The sequence below is a fragment of the Sinocyclocheilus grahami genome, unplaced genomic scaffold (assembly GCF_001515645.1).
Source record: "Sinocyclocheilus grahami isolate Dianchi unplaced genomic scaffold, SAMN03320097.WGS_v1.1 scaffold579.1, whole genome shotgun sequence".
Classification (NCBI taxonomy): Eukaryota; Metazoa; Chordata; class Actinopteri; order Cypriniformes; family Cyprinidae; genus Sinocyclocheilus; species Sinocyclocheilus grahami.
Window position 1 is genome coordinate 576,347 of NW_015505758.1, and position 7,723 is coordinate 584,069.

Here is a 7,723-nt window from a genome sequence, read left to right on the forward strand (position 1 = left end):
GATCATTATTATTTATTGTATTGTTGTTTATTTACATTTGCACTGGCATTTTGTTCTTGTCGCTTTTCCACAATGCACTGAAATAAATGCTCATATTTCTTATATTTACATGGTGTCATTTTCACTTGGGGAAAAAGAGCACATGGATGTCATGGGTTTGGCATGGAGTAATACTGCAAGGTGCCAAGAAAAAAGAGAGGGTAAAAGGGCCAAACCTTGTAAGCTTGACATATTTTCACAATTCTTATGGCCGATAGAAACTAATTTGAAGCATATAGTCCGCTTCTGTAAAATGTTTAGTGTTACTACAAGAATCTCTTGAAAGTGGAGGGTCGTTTGAGCTCACCTAAAATATGAGTTGAAGTCTTGTACCTGCAGAGATGACTTGTGACTGTCACAAATAGTTACAAGCCAATCATGGTAAAACACAAGACCTACAGTACAAAAGTGTGACACTTAAAGCCTGTAAGAAAGCTTCCATTCTGCAGTTGAACTTTTGAAATTGGATAGAGAAATGATAGATAAGTGTTATTGTAATTAAATATTTATATATAAATAACACACACACACACAAATGTGTAATGCTCAAACAATAATCAGCGGTTCTTCTAGACCCTTAGTCTAGACCCCGATAGTTATTATAACCACGTACAACTTAATTAACACTCCAAATATTAATCAGCGGTTCTTCTAGACCCTTAGTCTAGACCCCGATAGTTATTATAACCACGTACAACTTAATTAAAGCTGAAATCATACACATGGTTAACGTAACTGAGTACAACTTAAACTAAGGTCAAGCGGTTAGTCCGAAACCTATAATCTCATTTGATGTGCCCATGCTCCATCTAACCTGAGATTTGGTATGCACTTAACCCTGGTCGCAGATTTGCGGAAACATACGCCTTCACTTAATCTACTTGAGAAAATAACTTCACCGGTATTGGAAAAATGTATATCGTAACAAAAATGAAAGGCCGGTATTCGGTATGAACCGGTATACCGCCCAGCACTACCTCCAAAGCTCTCTGAAGCACCACCGGCTGGTGGTTTTCAGAAGAGCACCAGGCATCATGTCAGCTGGCTAAAAACAGTCTGGTGGATACACGTTAATGTTTTTGTTTCTTATTAGGCATAGCCTATTAGTCTCTTAGGCATTTGCACAATTTAACTTGGCAAAGCTGAAAATGAAGTTGAAAGTATTCCACAGCATTCCTAGATACGTAATTCGTGTAGCTGTAATTCATAGGCGGGGAATACGCTAATTGTGAATGATTGGAATTCATTAACATACACGCATTTAACGCTCAAATGGGACCTTTACGAAGTATTTGTCAATCCGGAGGGGAGTTTTCGAGAAGGTCCGTTTTACGCGTAAATGACTGTGAATGGACTTTTTCTACTAATGTTTTGGAGTGTTTGTACATTAGGAGCCTAGTGAAATTTGGTGAAAAAGGCTTATAAAAGTATTGGTTTTAACTTGTAGCAATCTTTATGGTGAAAATATTCGTATAATATGAAATCGTGACTATTGCCATGGTTTGAACAAAGTATCTTTTGTGTTGCATCTTCACAGATCCATGTGCCGAAGGACTTTCCACCCTCCAATGCCGGCCCGCAGCTGTTCCCGCATTGCTATGAGCTCACCGTGCGACCACGTCGTTGCAGTAGCGTACCCCACGGCACACTACGGACAGCTGGGCGCCAACGCTGTTCCTCTTCTGTACCGAAAGCTATGAGACTTGTCAGCGACTCGTAACAATGGTGAGTTAAAGGTCCCATATTGTCAAAAGGGAAATGTCCTGGCTTTTTTCACGATGACTGAGGTCTAGGAGCTATTTAAGTAGCATATAAGTTTCAAAACAGTCAGTCCGCAGTAAAATGCGCACAGCCTGTAGTAGCTATGGTTTTTCACGAACCGTTGTGACTTGAGTAAGAAGTTGACGTCACAACTACACAGTCACCGCCTTCAGTCACCACCCCCAGACAACATGGCGTCCATGCTTTTGCTGAGCAAGGACAACACGCAAACATGTGGAAAAGGTTCACTTTAACCACGAAACCAGATCGGCCGACCTGTAACGTTACGCTCTCACTCAAAGGATGGACGATCTGACAGGATCGTTGCTATGAGGTGGATCACATGTAACGTGTATAGTAAAGACAAATTCACCGTGTCTATCTAGTCGTGATATACATTTCAGTTTCAGCGGGCAACTATTTTTACAGCTACACTATTGTTCCAGCCACAATGAATCACAACAATGTATATAGAATTACAAATGATTATATGGGCGATTCTTAGACTATGGGCACTTATGTTCTTTGGTCATATTGATAAAAATACATAATTTTGGACATTCCTCTTTCTTAGTCCAACTAACAATAAAACCACCTTAAAATGTTTGTACTACCTTTTGTATTTTTTATTTATTTTTTTTGTCATACTTTTCCAACCTCCTTATAGGTGTCAATCGCTGTTTTCTCCTCGTCGCACACCCAGACTTTGAAACTTGAACAATGAAAATACAGTTTAAAAATCTGACTTATCTGGTAACTATTAATGTAACTGAATGAAGCACTAGTAAAATAATTAAAATACATAGTATTTAATGTGAGACCACGATCAATATTACTTTGTATACAAAATATAGCTGTCGCACAGTATTGGTGTCATTTCCACCACAACACTGTAATGTCCCTTGAAAAAGTTTGCGTGAAAGATCGTTTAGGTGGTTTCTATGGAAATGTTCAGTGACATCAGAGCACATGTTGGACATGGAGGGAATTAAAAATTTCATGCCTTGCCATCAGTCGTGTCGGTTATTTACAGTATGCACTGTAACCGTTAATCTTTGACACAAATCAGTTTTATACAACAAAGTCGGCGCTACACTAAAAACAGGTGTGGTTATGTTCAATGACTTTGTGAATTGAGTTTAATGAGTGTGATGAGTTTAAGAATTGTTTGAATAAATATCTCTACTGTTTCTGTACGTTCACGTTAATTCATTGTCATTTCTATCACCACACACATTTGTAAGAAATCTTTAAAAAGTTGTCATCGTGCATAAATGTATCCACAATTGATGATATCATGCTCTACTTGATAGAAAAATTCAAGGTATTTATTTTGTAAGAAGCTCTTACCCAAACCAATATTACGTTTCGTAGTGTGACAGGTGTACAGTTCAGCATTTGGTCCTTAGGGCAGTTAATTTATCTCATTGACAAATGTATAATTATTGTACATTGTGGAAAAACTGGTCAAAGTAGTTACAAAAATGATCTTTGACAATTCTTGAGTGGCCCAAGTTATTGTATTTTGAAATAATGGCTGTATATCGACATATGGTGGAAATGACATTTGTTCATTTGCAGGTTGGAAAAAATGTACAATATTAACAATTAGTCTGGCAATCTAAGTTTGTCCTCTTACAGACCTAGACAAATTATTGAAAGTTATGAGACCGTTACGTGACTTTTGAACAAGTTTTTTTTAATTCAACTTCACAAGGATAAAAGTGCACCTAGTTGAAGAAACGGCCATATATACATTGTCAGTTTGTTGTTTTACACACATGCACGCAGACATTATTTCATACACGACATAGTCGTGAGATGCAAGAAACATAGACATGTGGCAAGAAATCTGTAACAAAAGACAATGCTTTATTGAACCTTTTGTGATCAAAGGCGAGCATTTTTGTCGATCGTTTCTGTCCAGTCCGCTCGTTTCATCGCTTTTAACCACAGCTGTCATTGTTTTGTTTTGTCTGGCAGAAAAGAAGAAATGTGGCAGAAAAAAGTTAATTGATTGGAACAATGTAATATAAAGAGATGAAATGGTGTTCCGTTATAGTAATCAAATTGACCCCCGCACACTGTTGATCCCTTAACCAACCCGGTTTGGCGTGTCCCTGACCTTACCCGTGGCACACCTCAACAGCAGCAAAGGTGCTTTTTGTGCATTAACAAAAGCTTGTAGTCGTTGTATAACATGTTGAAATCATTAGTAGATTTTGAAGATGTGCACGATCATATCATATGAATTGGAAGTGGAATGACGTTTGTGAGCATTTTAATTGACATGAAATGTGAACGATTAGGTCATGTTTAATACATTTATTAGTAAACCTGAAGAAGCACATTATTTGAGGCTTGTAGATCTGTGAATCTATATGAAGTGATGATCCGTTAAGCATTACGTGAGGTTTATGAAAGCGATTATAAAATGTTATGAATATACAAACATAATGAATATCCTAGCTAATGAAATGAAAGTGTATGTATGTGTGTATATATGTATGTTTTGTATCCGATGGATGAGGAAATGACAGTGGCTTGAACTTGTTAACGATTGATTTAGTTGTAATGGGTAACTTTGGAAATGTATGGAAACAAAAGAGCTTTGGGGTTTTCCTTGGAACTAGTGATGTGAAAGGATGAATTGTGATTTAATGGCATCCCAATGCAAAGTTTTTGTTGACATGGTATGTGTGTGTTTGTACTATATAGAAATACACCCCCATGCATGTGTGTATATATTTCAGAAAACGGTGAAGTTGATATATGTAATATATTTATATTCATAGATGTGTTATATATATATATATATATATATATATATATTTAAGGGTTTAAGGGGGTCTGAATACTTTCCGTACCCACTGTGTATATATATATATATATATATATATATATATATAGTGTATGTAAACATTTGGGAAATATATACTGTGTTTTATTTATATATATATATATACACACACACACACACATAATAAATGTACAGTAGGGCTGGGTTTTGTCATAAATGGAACTATTTGATTCGATTGTCATTGACAAGCTTGCGATTGGATGACCAATTGGATTCAATATTGATTATTTTGGATATCAGGTACAGTACATGGTAAATTGTGTCAAGGAAAAAAGAATGGTTGAAGTAATGGTGTAAAATATACAGGAGAGTCAGTTGGTACTACATGACAATAATGACTATAAAAGTAATGTAGTTGTAAAAAGAATAAACGTAGAATGACATGATATTTGTACTTGTTATTTGTAACAGAAACGTAATGGTGGCTGTCCTAAAAAATCTGATGGATGTTTTGACGTAAATGAAACGGAATTGAAGATTTCAGAGGGTCACGAGTAAGTCTCTCTCTCTCTCTCTCTCTCTCTATATCTATATCTATATCTATCTATATATATATATATATGACGACGACGTAATTAGGGATGCATGATATATCGGCCACCATATCGGTATCGGCCGATAAATGCTCATTTTTTTTCTGTTATCGGTATCGGCCTGATAGGAAAATTTGGCTAATAACTATGATTGGGAATGTCGTGTATATAACATTCTAATGAGAACATTATTATAATAAAACGTTGTGAATTCTTTGGGTTTAGTTGCCGTGTTTCAGCGCGTTGTTATGGGAAGAGCGCATCCACAACAGGATCACACATTCTGACTATAGCACGCAATAACTGCATCATTTTGTACATATATAAGTTGTATTATTATGTTTATGTTGTATTAATATTAATTTCAGGATGCATTTCCTTGAGTTAAATAAGCTGCCAGCAAGACGCTTCAGTTTACCGTGTTCATTCAGCTCTTCAGCTTCAGCACGCGCAGCTCAACGGCTGCTGTTTAAAACAGTGGTATTAATTTGTTACTTTTTCAAAATCATTGATATATTATTAATAACAACAACCACTTGTATTTTTCTCTTATTATTTTCATCAACAATATGGTTTAGTAATTAAAATCATTTAATTATTGTCCGTGCAGAGGCTATTCTGTTTTATTGATCTGTGGCGCATTCATTTTGATTCTTTACACGTGTAATGATGTCCAGTGACTTGTTTGCATTATTTATGCATTATTTTATTTATTTGTAAGACTTTTTTTATGACTAAATTTGGTAATGGGAGAGTAAAAATATTTTTAAAACGTACACCGTTCAAACTAGGCTGCTTATGTTGAAGTGTTTGGGATGTGGCTTTTAATGATGAGACCTTTTTTGTAATCAGGCTCTCAAAAAGTATATAATTTGGATATAGATTTATCGGCCAAAATATATCGGTTATCGGCTTTCAAAAATAAAGAATAATCGGTTATCGGTATCGGCCAAAATTTTCATATCGGTGCATCCCTAGACGTAATTGAAGTGATATGTGTGCGTAAAGTTCGAATGATTTGTTACACAATGAATGTAATTGTTCCACTTTGTAGGAGCGAAAGACAAGATCTTGCTCTCCGGCGGTCTACAAAAGGAGCACCACAGTAGTAGTATTTCCAACACTGTTCCAGAACACTCGAAGCCAAATATTGAGACGTGTGCAGCACATTTGATGGAGGACCGTTTCCTGATCCTGGAAGAGTAGACCGCAGTGCCGGCTGTTCTGACTGAAAGACTGTAAGTATGTTTTAGTTGATATTGAAAGCGTTTTGACATAGTATTTAAAGGGCGTTTTTTGGGCAGTTAAAGGCTGTGAAAATGCTGTCAAGTGAGGATTTGTGATGGGACAAATGACAAACAACAAGCCCTACTGTAGTAGGGCTTGTTGTTTGTCATTTGTCCGAGCAGAAATCCTCATTTGACAGCATTTTTGCGTGTAAAAATGAAGGTATGCCAGCACATGGTGATGACCGTTTCAAGCAATGAATTGGAAAGCAGCGATTTGAGGCAGAAAACGGGTAGTAGTGTTGTAAATGTCTCACTGTTGTGTGGTGTGTTTTTCAGAATGCATAGATGGAAGACCTCGGGGCTGAGATGTTGAAAACGAGAGCGCTGCGGTTCGGGAGGAGTGAGGTAAAGCCAAACGTGTATCGGTCGGAATGAAAAGATGATTGTGGCAGCTCGAGTGTAATGAGAATGGAGGGGTAGGACTTTCTGCGAAGGCCGTATTTATAATAGATTGTAAGGGTATCGTTAAGGCATTATAATGAATGCTTAATGCATGAGAAAAAAAACTTTATAATATGTGGTGAATATTCTGAAGAGTTGTAATATTATAATAGTGACTTATTTGTGGTTGTAGCTTTGAAGAGTATGATGATTTATAACGCAGTGAAGACGTCGCATCCACTTTGACATTGGATTATATTGGTCATAGTTATAATGTATAATGAGTGTCATATGTTGGCATTTGTCTTATGCGACTTTACTCAAAGCGGTCAAAGACCACTTATAAGTAGTAATGATGAGAACAACATGTTTTGTTCTGTCCAACGGCCATAAGATGGGATGAATGCGTGATGATACATTTGCTTTGAAGTGTTTTGATGGTACCCTTGAAAGAGCATCAGTATGTGTGCTACTGTAAATATGTGCCAACCCTTTATTTTGACGGTCAACCAACAGATATGGCAGAATGCCACACAATGGCATGTTTGAAAGAACGCATACAACATGTGACTTGAGAAAAAGGAGACGGCAGATGCGGTGTTTGGCATGTTTATTGAAGGCACTGTCAGTCTTTAACGTGAGGTAGAAATGAGACGGAAAGCAAGTTTGACATAGTATCTGCAAATGTTGAAATGCTAACTGTAAAAAAGCAGTCCAGACTAGAAGTTTGGTGCAATAATAACATGTAGTGTATGTGGCATATTTGATCGTAGTCCTTTGTGAGTATAATGGTATGTATGTTGCACTATTGAGAAGCATAGTTGAAATGATACAAAGCTAGTTTGAAAGTAAATGTAAAG